This window comes from Equus przewalskii, chromosome 19, assembly GCF_037783145.1.
Source record: "Equus przewalskii isolate Varuska chromosome 19, EquPr2, whole genome shotgun sequence".
NCBI classification, from domain to species: domain Eukaryota; kingdom Metazoa; phylum Chordata; class Mammalia; order Perissodactyla; family Equidae; genus Equus; species Equus przewalskii.
The window spans coordinates 13,284,570-13,298,041 of NC_091849.1; the positions used below are offsets into that span (position 1 = coordinate 13,284,570).

The 13,472-nt window shown below is 48.3% G+C and overlaps 1 protein-coding gene across 2 annotated transcripts in view; it reads right to left on the reverse strand.

The window, feature by feature from the left end:
- The window catches only part of GFOD1 (Gfo/Idh/MocA-like oxidoreductase domain containing 1), a 107,914-nt gene that overhangs the window by 8,168 nt on the left and 86,274 nt on the right, over window positions 1-13,472 (reverse strand). The gene's annotated exons all lie outside the window — the stretch shown is intronic.

Genomic DNA, 13,472 nt, shown 5'->3' on the forward strand with positions numbered 1-13,472 from the left:
GAACGAGGCTTATGTGATGAGTGTAATGGGTGCATAAATTACAGGTAGATGGAAGCCCTTTAGGAGACTAAGCGGTTCTGGGTCTGGAGAAAACAAAGGATCAAAGAAAAGGAGCATGACAGGGAATGACAAAGGGATTTATTCCATAGAAGCCAAGAGTTGGGAAAGAAAAACAACTCCGCGGAACCCAGAGAAACAGCCAACTAGAACTGAAAACAAACAAACAAACAAAAGAATTATATGGATTTTGTTAGCAAGCCAGAGTAAAGGATGCTACGTGAATAGATTTGGGAAGCTTCTGAGTGAAGGTATGTGGCTGCCTGTGGCAGGTCTCTGTTGTCCAGTCCTGCTCTGCACAGAGACCCTCTCATGGGGACTGGATACTCCAGCCACAGATGAGGGGGACACCGCCAGGAAATTAGTTGAGGAGACACACACACCCATCCCTGTTGTCCTGACGATGTGCACCTGACTTGACAAAAATCCATGAACTCTTGAAACAAGCTGAGCGAAGACAGGGTTCTGTGGAAGTCCTGCACCTGCAGGTGTCTGTCCAGTGGACACGCCTGGACAAAACCACAGCTTGGCACATGGCTCTCTCATTTTCCCATTAGAAGAACTAGTCAAACGATAGACGTGGTCAGAACAGATTGTAGAAAATAACTACCATCAATGGCTGTCCATTTCCATGTGCATATCTAATTTTGGTGCTGAGTGAAAGGCCTGGAGCCTCCAGTGAGCACATCTCCTTGCTTTTCCATGTGGGCAGAGCTGGCTGGCTTTCCTGATGACCAGGAATGAGTCAGGAAGAAGCTCCTTTAACTCCTAGCAACCAGGTAAGGACTGAGACTCCAGCAGAAGGATGAGGAAGCACTAGTTTGTATTACCAAAGGTGCCACACACCTGTGTAATGTTCTGATAACGTGAGCCTGGTGGCATTAGGCTCATGGCACCGGCTCATGCTGGCAGGAACAGATTTATATGTAAATAGATTGGTAGGTCACTGCAGGGCCAGGTGACAAATGCTGCCAAAATCTGCCTCACACCTGTTGGGTAGAGGCTATGGCCTCTCCTATACCCTACCTCAAGTTCCCACAAACCAGAAGCCTGACTACCATTTTATTTTTTCTATTATAAAAAACTATAAAATAAAATAGTAAAAGAAAAAAATAAATTGAGAAAAATAATTCACTCCCTCTCCACATACCCAGGACAATCCCTGAATGGGTAATTCGCCAAAGCTCTGTGGATGAAATGAAACTGATGAAAGCTATAGACTCCCTCTCCCGAAAATGCAATATGAACCGACGCCCAGCTCTACTCCATCCTGAAACCCGTGCCTGGCTCCTCCAGGGCTCTGAGACACAGGCATCTCTTCCTTTAGGCTATTTATGTATGTTGCGGTTCCACACTAGACAGCAAGTTCCTCAAGATAAAGGCTGGGTCTTGTACTTTCTTAAGTTTCTACTTAATGCCCACGGCATCTAGAAGCGTGTTGTGTATGCGGCAGGAGCCCAGTGAGCATTGTTGCCTGGCCCCACCTCTCCGCCCACAGTCCTTATCGACATCCACACTTTACAGATGGGTCTCCGCCTTATCTTAACACAAAGTATCTTCATAAGTCACAAGAGACTTCGGGGAATCTATCATAAAGAAGTCATCTAAAATGTAAGCACAGCCGCTTGCCCAAAGAGGCTTCTCACTCCATGACTTATCAAAGCGAAAAACAGGGAACAATGCAACCGCCCGACGGCAGAAGAATGGGTAAGTGAGCTGCAGTATAGCCACAAAATGGAATATTGTGCCACCACTAAAAATGATGCTTACCCAGACTTTCTAATGTCAAGCAAGATGATCATGATGTAATGTTAAGTGAAAAGGGCTCTATTTCATAGACCTACTGTGATCTCAACTCTCTCTGCAAAAGACAAAAGAGAAAGAAAAAACCTGGAAGGGAACACCTCAAAATGTTTACAGTGGTCAATTGATTAGTAGGATTTGACTGATTTTTATTTTCTTCACTACATTTTTCTGTATTTTCCAAGTTCCTACTTTTTTTTTTTTCCTGAGGAAGATTAGCCCTGAGCTAACTACTCCCAGTCCTCCTCTTTTTGCTGAGGAAGCCTGGCCCTGAGCTAACATCCGTGCCCATCTTTCTCTACTTTATATGTGAGACACCTGCCACAGCGTGGATTGACAAGTGGCGCGTAGGTCCGCAACTGGGATCAGAACTGGTGAACCCCGGGCCGCCAAAGCAAGAACATGCAAACTTAGCTGCTGTGCCACTGGGCTGCCCCCTGTAAATTGTAAGATAACTTCTTGAAGCCCTTAGGACATATTGTTATATATAAGATAATGCTTCCAGTTTTAAAAGGAACCCAAAATGCAGAGCTAGCAGACCCTTCACAGACTTGCAAGGCAAAGTTTGTTTTCTCTCTGTTCTGGACAGTCTTTTCTCAACCCTACCTCTTGGTGAGGTTTCTGCAAAGCCCATTCTGGGATCCCTGCAAGATCCTTAGGTTCTATTTCTCAGTGTTCCCCTGCAAAAATCTGTCCTACCAACATGCCCAGAATGTGAAATTCCAAGGCTCTTAGCAGTTTAACAAGAATCAAGGGCTTAGGCTGAAGGAATATGATTCTAATTGTAGATTTCCAGTCTTCAGACCCTGTGTGTGTGTGTGTGTGTGTGTGTGTGTGTATGCACTCGTGTGGCACAGAGCATTCCCCTCACCCCTAAAATCACCTACAATGAAAGAGAGCTCGCATTGTCTGGGCATAGGGTTGACAGCCCACAATCCTGGGTGTGTCGGATGCCATTGAATATGTGTCAGCATTTCTCCTGGAGAAAGCAGACAGACACCTGCCTTCCAAAGCACCTGTCCGCCTGGGCTTTGGGTCTGACTCTCCAGAAATACCACAGGTCTTTGCTGTCTTCATGATTTTCATGTGTCTTAGCACAATGCCTTTCTTGCCACCTCCAGAGAAAGTACGAGAATGGGCTCTTCAGAGAAAAGTCCTCTCTCCATTTTGTGCTGGAAAAAAATTAATAAGTAGAGGCCCCCCTCCCTAAACATGTGGCTCTGACATTCCTTTGATATGAAGGTAAGTAGATTCCACCAGGGAGAGAAACTGAAGAGTTCAGGGAAAGGGAGAGGCCCCTTACGAGCCTTCCCCCAAAACAGCCATGATTGATTCCTAAGGGGAACCATGAGGGAAAAACACAGCCCTGGCTTCTGCTCTGCAGAGACAGTCTGCACTTCATCACTCCCTAAGGGGGAGGTCTGTGCTTCCTCACTCCTGGATGGACAAGTTTACCAAAAGGACGGAAGAGCCATCTCTGCCGCCCTGAGTCCACGCATCTTTCAAAGCACCATGCAAAACACACTCCCTTTAGGTTTGGGGTTCATATTCTCTAGTGGCAAGATGTCGTGTCCTCCTTCTAAAGCAGAAGCCCCCAAACTTTAGGACTTCAAACAATCTTACAGGAAATCATGCTGCAGAGAATCAAGCACAGGGACTTGAAACATATGGACTTGATTTCGCTCCTAATAAACAGGCAGTGGAAAATGGAAAGTGGGGAAAAATACGAAGTGTCTGAGAAAAGGCGTCTTGTGTTTTGCCAAGCGCCAAACATTTCCCGAGCAGTTGCAAAGTGTCAGCAAAGCCCACCGGTGCTTACAGCCCACCGGTGCTGTAGAGGCACAGTGGGAGATTTCTGAGCACTCAGGGGCTATGGCAGATGGTGGCCCCCCCTGCTGCTTTCCCCCGGGGGCTGTGAGCCATTATGCCACCGCCCCAGCTCAGCTCGCTCCACCGAGGGGCCTGTCGCCGCACCCAGGGATGGATGTCTTGGAATCTTGCCATATTTGTCAAGGTGGTACAGTGCAACTGCGGGTGGGTGGCAGAGAACACATCGGGACTGGCCTGACACATGGGGAAGTCTTCGGAACCCGCCCCCACGTAGGCCATTTACCCTTTGCATGAGGACAAAGAGCTCAGGCTGTGTCTTTTGGGGACCTCTGGGCTGTAACCAACTCAGTTTTTCAAGACCAGAACCCCTCATCGGCAAACAAGCGAGAGCTCCCTGTCCATAAGATTGTGGGACTAATACCTTCTCACCTACGTCACAGAGCTGAAGTTGGGGAGAAAATGAGATGGATGGGAAACTTCTGAAGGGTGAAGAGCGCAACGTGCAAGGCCGTGTGCCTGTTCTTTGTCAGAAGCTTTTAAATTAAACAATTTCAGAAGGAGCTTTTCTACCCTACTGAGATCCCTCATGGGGAAATAGAAAACTGGCTTCCTCCGAAGCCTGCTGAATGTGTTCTCTGTAACTGAGCCAAAATACGCGTGGCCTCGTGAGGAGTCAGTGCTACAGGGAAGCAGTTTCCAAGCAAAAGACCCCAAAGCCACCTTCAGGCAGCTGCTCCCCTCACACCCTCCACGCTCAAGGTCTCCAAGCTGGTGCCGAGTACCCACTCATATCTTTTTCCAGAGACCAGGGCTTTTGTGGGGGCTGAGACTCCATCCAAATGGGCCCCCCAGGAGTCAGGGCAAGGAGCTTCCCATTGACCCTTCCAGGGAAAAACACATGCTCTCTGCTGTCCCACGAGCAGCTGCCCTTTCCTGCCCTTGACCAGGTAGGTTATCCCTGGGTACCTGGAGTATGGCTGCCACCTGGCCACCCAGAGACCAGAGCCATTCCCTAGCATAATCAGCCGGGAACTTCAAAGCTTCCCTCCCTGCCAGCACATTTCCGATTACATGCTCCCTTATCTAATCAATGGTGGAAATCGATGAGGCCGATGCTCCTTTCCCACCAGCTGTTCCCGATTATTCCACTTGTGTTGACAGCCTCTTATCTTCTAGAAGCCAAATGGATGCTGATCCTGCAGGCTGGTCTGCAGCTGTCTGGGTAGATTGGCAGAGCCCCCACAAGAAGTCCATCAGATACGGCTTCCTATTTTTTCCTCCTGTTCACAGAAGGTAGAGAGGGCTTTCTCTGCATTTCAAGCAGGGAACTCACTGTCTTCATTTATACTTCGTTCCATCAACATTTCTGTGCTAAGCACTGGGACCAAAAAATGAGTAAGAAAGATGAATAAGAACTCACAGTCTAGTAGAGGAGACCAACAGGAAATGAGTGATCATGGGATCTAACAGATTGTGGGATTTAACAGATTACAGGATCTAATAGAGGGATAAATAAGAGAGCACGGAAGGAGGAGCTGCCCAATTGATTTGGGTGCAGTAGAAAGCTTTGCTGGAGAGGTGACTTTTGAGCAGGGTTCTGAAGTATGTGTAAGAGTTTGCCTATTCATTCAGAAGCTTCAGGTCCCATTTAGAAAATGGTCTAAAACAAGGGTGTTTAACCTGAGATTTGAGAAACCACTAAAATTGGACTGTTTACAAAAATTGCATGTGAAATTGCATCCTGATGTTTAATTTTCTAAGGGAGAGGCTCATTAGAGTCTTAAGAGAGTCTGTGATTCAAAGGAGATCCAGCAGAACTGGAGGTTAAAGTGAAGAAAAAACAAAAGCAGGTCAAAGAGAAACCTCTGGTTTTAATAGAATTAAGCATCTGAACAGACAAGACTACTTATAATGGCTCTTTCTCTGCTCCCTGGTATGTGGGCACTTGGTCAGTTTCTCTCACTGTAGTGCTCCATTTAGTCCAGCTCTGTCTCTTTCTTCCTTTATTTTCCCCTCTGTATATCCTCCTTGCCCCTCAACACCCACCCACACCCACACACCCACACCCACACACACGCACGTGCATGTTTTCTTTCAGTTTAGAAAGTGCAAGAGAAGTGGCAGCATCAGCAGGGATGACTTGTCAAAACCCCGCTCTCCGCCCTCCAGCCCTTGCTCCATGTAAACCAGGAGGAGAGCCCCTTTGGAGAGATTAAATCCCCATGAGAGTTGCTGACACCAGCTTCCCAAACCACTAATCTGATCTGTTCACAATAATAATGACGTAATTTAAAACGGAAACAACCACCATGTATCGAGCACTCACTTTGTGCCAGAAGAGGACAAGTGTTTTACATCCACTTCCATTTTTCAGTCTATACAACCCCAGGAGGCAAGTAGTAATATTGTCCCCATCTTACAGATGTGGAAACGGAGCCCCTGAGAGGGTCAGCAACTTGCGCACGGTTCCATGACTCAATGAGTAGGAGAGCTGGGACTTGAACCCAGATTGCCTGGCTCTGGGGCAAGCCTGGGATTAATTTCCACATTCTTATTGCCTTCTGGACACCTGTGTCTTAACGCTGGCTGGGTTATTCTTTGCACCCATATCTAAAGTGTATACAACATCCAGAGATGACATCCACCTCCCCAATACATGCTCCCATTCTCACCGGCTCCATATGCCTGTGCACAAGACGCAATGCCTGTGACACAGGCACCACAGGAGGGCTCTGAGCAGAGTCAGGTGACTGACCGTGGTGTGTGAGCATCAGAAACCAGGGCGGTTGGGGGGTGGGGGGGGTGCCTCGTGCTCAGCTGGGTGACCAGCAGAAGCCCAGAGCAACTGGATTGAGTTTCCATTCTAATTTCAAACTTGAGGTGGAAATGGGTCAGGGTGACCCACATTCAGCTCCTTTTGTCAAGGCCCCTGATGCTGTCAGTAAACCCTGAAAGAGGGGACAACCAGAGAGAGGAAGCTGGCACAGCTACTACTGCCAGGACCTGATGTTGAATGGAATTAGATGTTCAAGTACTTTTCTATATATATCCAGCCTGCCCGTAAGGCCAGCCCCATTCCCCAAACCCCTTTTATGGACTTCCCCCCATGACTCAGGGCTGTTGTCTTAGCCCTCCTTTTGCACAGGAATCTCGACCAGCAGTTCAATTTTCCCAGACTGTTTCATGTGCAGTAGTATCATCTAATTGAGTCCATAACATCCGTAAGGGGGATGGTACTCCTGAAACACCTTTCATTTTCGGTTCCCTTATTGGTAAATCCCACACACTCCATCACTACGGCTTATACATGTTGACAATGAGGACATGATGTTGGGAAGTCACTAGCCAGCTCCTTCTAGCCTGGGCATTCCCCAGGAGAGAAAAGAAAAGCTTGCTACTTCTAGCCCAAGGGAGATCAAGGAGAGAGGTTTAGAAACAGCAGTTAGGTAAGGGGAGCCAGAGACCTTCCGGGCTAGTGGCAAGCTTCCCAGGTGGGTGGCCTGAGGCAGCCCTTCCCTGCCTGTAGCTGTCTCATAGGGACCCAAGTGTGAGGGGCAGGGAGGTGCAAGAGGGCCCCTGGACAGGCCCAGATTCAAAGGACACCACCTGGATCCAGGGAACATAGACAGTCCAGTAAGCCACACTTGCCCCACAGAAGCAGCCCCCTTCTCGAGTGGAGGGGGCAAAGGGCAGCATGCTGAACAACTGGGCCACCAGAGCCATCTAAAAGAGACTGAGCTACTTAAAAGAAAATGTGAATGACTGGGTCAGGTGAGATTACTGGATTGGACTGTAATTCCATTCCCTACCTACCCACCTAAGGATGGGGGCCTACAAAATAGAAATAAAGAAAACCGAACTTGCTCTTCCTGGGTGTGGCGTGAATTCTCATCACACATCCTGAAGGGTGGGAGCCTCGTGTTGTCTCCCACAGCTCCCACAGAACCTCAGTACCTAATTGTCATTGCAAGTCAACACTTTCAAGAGAAATACTATCCTCACTGTGCATATATAAGACAACAGACTTTAAACTAGGCAACTTCTCAAAAAAAAAAGGAGGAAGCTCTCCATTCAAAAGGGGTTATGCTTTAGTGAAGGGATCATAGGTATATTTACCCAACAGAGGAGTTTAAGAATCAGGATATTTCTTCAACAATTCAAAGAGATTTATGCACCCCTATGTTCATCGCGGCATTATTCATAATAGCCAAGACGTGGAAGCAACCTAAGTGCCCAATGACTGATGAATGGACAAAGAAGATGTGGTATATATATACATATATATATATATATATATATATATATATATAAATGGAATACTACTCAGCCATAAAAAAAGACAAAATCGTCCCATTTGCAACAACATGGATGGACCTTGAGGGTAGTATGTTAAGCAAAATAAGCCAGACAGAAAAAGGCAAACACCATATGATTTCACTCATATGTGGAAGATAAACAAACACATGGACAAAGAGAACAGATTAGTGGTTACCAGAGAAGAAGGGGGTGGTGGATGGGAGAAAGGGGTAAAAAGGTGCATACATATGGTGACAGATAAAAATTAAGACTATTGGTGGTGAGCACAATGCAGTCTATACAGAAACTGATATAGAATAATGTACACCTGAAATTACACAATGTTATAAACAAACATGAACTCAATAAAATAATTGAAAAAAAAAAAGAATCAGTATATTTCACACAGTCTAAGTTTTTGGCCTCTCTTAAAAAAAAATGGAAAGATCTGGAAACATTGGGTTCTTCCCCTAGAGCCTCTTGCTGACAACAATCAGTTGGAGCTGAATAGTCACTTCCATAGTTAGGTGGCACATGCATCTCCAGTATACCACAGTCCCCACCAGTCCCTATTGCATTGTTGTATTCGTTTTCATTACTGCTTAACAAACTACCACAAATATAGCTACTTAACACAACATCCACTTATCATCTTTCAGTTTTCCAGATCAGAAGTCCAGGCAGGCTCAGCTGGATCTCTGCTTAGTTTCACAAAGCTACTCTGGAGAAGAACATGCTTCCAAGCTCATGAGTTTGTTGGCCAAATTCAGTTCCTTGGGGCTGTAGGCCTGACGTCCCCCGCTGGTTTCCTTCCTGGCTGTCCAGCTTCTAATGCACATGCATCCCTCATGTGCCATGCCATCTTCGGGCCAGCAACACCAGCATGTGGAAGCCAATCCTTCTCACGCTTGGAATCTCTCTGACTTCCTCCTTTGTCACCAGCTGGAGCGAACTCTTTGTCTTTAAAAGGCTCCTGCGATTAAATCAGGCCCACCCAGATCATTTCCCTTTGGCCATATAGCTAATCACAGAAGTGACACAGGGGGTGAAGGTCATCTTAAAATTACTCCAGTCCAGTCCACTGATTTGCGCGAAAGCCCCAGAAAGCCCTGCTAAGAGGAAGACGCTCAAATACTCTTCAGAAGTAAAGCACCTCAGACACATGTCGACGTTCCTGTCAAACCTCCCTTAGTTTCTATGTTCTTTCAGTAGTTTTCACTCTATCAAAAAGAAAGACTCAGTGAGGTACTCTAGACCTTTAAAAAACCTATTATTAGTCTCCTTGTTACCACGGAGATTGTGTCCCCAATTCAGGGCTCCCTGTAGGCAGCGGTAATAGGAACAAAGCTGAGCAGGGTGGCACCTGAACTTGTTCTGTATCCAGCGGGTGCCTGGGCCTCCTGTCAGCTCAGTTAAGCATCATGTTGGCCCCATTATCCTCATTTGTCCAGAATAGAGAACTGAGGGTCAGAGAGATTATATGATTGCCCAAGATCATTGATATGCTGCACGTCCCGGCCGCAAATTCAGTTCTGTGACCCCAAAGCAGTATGTTTTCCATTTTGCATCTAGGGAATGGCTGCAAGCGGAAGGGTGGGAGCAGGATCAAATGGCTAAGCCTCCGGGCTACCAGATGGGTCAATAAGAGAAGCCCCAAACTCTTTGGGCCCCACTGGACCCCAGCGTCAAGATGAGAGTGACTTGGGAAGGCAGTGGAGGGAGGGCAGAGGCTGTTAGTGCTTGAAGGGGAAGAGCTGGAGAGCAAGAAGGGCCAGAGGCTCGACATGGTAGAACCATAGCAGCTGTGTTCTTGAAAGGCGGATGTCTAGTTGCCCCACATCTGTGGCGGTGAACTGGCCAGCGCTAATGAAAGAAAATGATCAGGAAGCAGAGTGGCTGGGGAAACAGGCCATTGCGGTGACTGGGTTCCCACAGCTGAAGAAAGGGAGCGCTTCAGGGCTCCAGCCTTCTGCACAAAGGCACCTGCCATCTTGGCAAAAGGACTAGACGGCAATGGGCTTGAAACACGCTTTACCTCTAAGACGCAGTGTGCCAGCAGCAAAACCACAGCGGGGCCACACTACCACCACCCTGTGAAGCTCAGGGATGCAGATCCCAGAGGGAAGACTCCTCAGTGTGGCCACAACTTGCTCAGGAAAGGAAAGCAGCCCAGCGCTCCTGCTTCCTCACAAAGAAACCATCTATCTCCCGCCTCAGCCGGAAGCAGAGGGAGACAAGCAGCTGTGAGACAATCTTCCACCCAAAACAACAGCAATAAACCCCTCCCATGGCCAGGAGACAAACCAGATCCAAGGCTCCCGGGTTATCAGGTGGGGATCATCATTAACAAACTCTTCCCAAAGCACTTTCACCCACATCATCTCCACATTTTAGACCAAGGTCTGTGACAGTTGTTGGGGGGAGTGGTGGGAAGGTGGTGATGGCTATAAACAGAGAGAGAACCTATAATTAGGTGTTTGGGTGTGTTTGGGGATGGGGAGCAGAGTGGAGATTTGCAATTTTCAAGGGCTGCCCAGCACCTGACTCTCCTTGTTCTCTCTGGGAAATTCCCCACCATGTGAGTCTTGGTGGGAGGTTGAGCTTCTTCCCACAATGGAAGCCAAGCCAGGGCTTGCTTTCCCAGAGGCCTTTGCAGTGAAGGCATGAGTTTGGCCAACCAGGGATACCACTTGAGCCACTTGAGAAGCAAGGTGGAGAATCCACGCTGGCAGTGGGGGTAGCAATGTCCAGCTTCCAAGCGCTGGATATTGGCAGTGATGCCAATGACGGCACCTATGGTCCAGTGCCAGCACCATCACAAGCAACAGGGTCCGTCCACATAAGCTGGGCTCCCTGGTATGATCTAGACTGTGATTCCAGCTGCCAAGCCTTTCTTTGTTCCTCCTGTTTTCCAAGCCTACCTCCCCAGCCTGTGATGAACTAATGTCCTTTCAAGAAATTCCATTCTGCGAAAATCAGCCAGGCAGTTTCTGTTGTTGGCAATTAAAATGCTTCTCTAGTACAAGCAACAGGTCTACGAACTTTCTGGACCCCCTCCTGAGAAGATGGATTTGGGCACAGAGAAGCTGCCCATTAATGAAGCAGCCCAAGATCCTCGTGATTTATTGGAAAGGGAAGTGGAATGTGGGTCGGGGCAAATGGGTTGAAGTTCTGATTCTGGCTTTTGGAACTGTGTGGCCCAAGGCATTTGACGTCGAGGAAGCTCAGTTTCCTTATGGATAAAACTGGAGTAATAACACCTTCTTCAGAAGGCTGCTGTGAGAATGAAATGACATACAAGCACTGTCCCAACACGAGAAAAGTGCTCATGAACATCTGCTGAAGTCAATAATGGATCCAAAGAAACACTGCTCACGTCAGCTCCTAGAGCTACAGGAATTCAAAACAAGTTGCAAGGCAAGGAGGTAAGTGCGTGGCAGCATGGTGCAGGGTGGGGGTGGGTGGGTGAGGTACCAAGACTTGAAATGGAAAGGGGTTCTAGGTCTGGCCTTGCCATGGTTCAACGTGCAATAACTATCCGGGACACGGAGCTGAGATCTGGCCCTGCCAGCCTTGTAAAACTGCTGAGAGTATGAAATGAACAGTGTGGGAAAGTCTGCTGGGAGGAATAAGCCTATTACAAGAACAAAGTTACTGCTGAGATGCAGTAGCAAAAACCCCCCCAAAAACCTCAAAACCAAACCTACTGCCATGCTCTCTGCCTGCCATCCCTAGGATGCTCTCCTGAAAGAAAACAAAACGCGGAGCCCACGGCATGGCTGGGGTGCTGACTCCCTCAGCACCACACACACCCAGGCGGGGACTTCTCTTGGCCTTATTGGCTGTATGGGGTGGCAACCAGGTGGCAGGGCCGGGCGGGCAAATGTAAGGCAGAGGCCGGCTGAGACACTTAGCTGAGCACCTTATCAGCTGCCCCCAGTAAATAACTGAGGCTCAGCCAGTGATCGAGGCTGCAAATTAGAACCCATTCTTTCCTGACAGCCAGATATCGCCCTTGGTTACAGCCGATATTTTGACAGATCTGGGGGACTGTCATCACTAGAACGAGGATCCTGTCAACAGAGCTCAGAACCTCAGAAATGGGCAAAGTTGGGAGGGGGAGGGGGTGGAGTTTACACCTAACTAAACACCCAGACACTAGCTTTCTTGGAACAGCCAGATGCCAGCGATGTCTTCCCTCCTCCAGCCTTTTCTCTTAAAGGGACAGTGCGCCACTTTTCATCTTAGGACCAGATGACAAACCCCCTGCGCGAAGCTGATGGTTTCAGCAAGCCCAGCCATCTCAGGTGGAAAGGCTGAAAAACCGATTACTGACGGTGGAGACCAGTTGTGCTGCGTGGCTGCTGGCTAAGGTGAGGTCTTAGAGTTTTGTTGTTTTTTTGGTAACAATTTGCAAACATTGCAGACTCTTTTTAAAGGCAATAAACCTAGTTGGCAGGAACTCCCCGAAAACTGGACACACCTGGGGCTGTGTTTGCCCCAGCAATGGCAGTTGAAAGCCTCAAAAGCTGGAAAGCCGGTGGCCCGCCTGGTGATGTCACGTGGCAGCAGCGCCATTAGGAAGAAATAGGCTAAGAGTCAAGAGTTCAAACTTTCTCTTCCACATAACACTATGAGGCCCTGGGGGCGGTTGGGATACTCGCATACAGGTGATAAAGGCTCCCACCTCTGGGGAACAAGTCCCAGCAGGGCTGTACTGGCTCCTTACACATCCTGCACATGCTTCTGCATGCAAGCGACTCTTCCTGACCCCCAGGAGAGGCCTCTGCATGGGCACAGCACAAGAACAAGCCTGGCCAGGAGCTCCTGAGCACCTGGTCACTCATCAGACTTGCAAGTGGGGAGATGTCTAGATGTCTTAGACACAGCTGATGCCCTAAAGCTGTGCCAGATACAGAGAACAAGGACAGAGACCCAGGTTTGGCTTGCTGTGCTCCCCAGTGGGGACAGGGTGTTGGTGAGGCCCTCTGAGAACAGAGAGGTGCGGCCTCTGCTAAGGGGCCTCACTGTGGATAGGCCCTTCCCTCCTGGCAGGGTGCTGTTCTCCACCTCACCCCTCACAGGCCCTCCTCGCATTAACACCTCATCCTGAGAAAAGCCTGTCATGCTCAATCACACTGAGGTCTAAATGCCCACCCAGGAGTAAGAATTACAGAAACAACATTGATTGCAAGGCTTACTATGTACCAAGCTCCTGGCAAAATGCAGTTGCATGAATCATCTCATGAATCATCCCAATCCCCTGGGGAGGTCATTGTCATTGCCATTTCACAGACCATGAAGCCAACTCCTCAAGAGTCAATGCCCAAAGGCACACCCTAGTCAGTGGCAGAGCCACATATTCTGGCTGCTCCCCCTATCTGTGGCTCATCTTGAACAATATGTTGCAATGCTAAATGCAATTTGATAGGCAGTAAATCATGATTGCAAAGGAGTCAAGTTGTAACCATGGATTTTCACGTAAC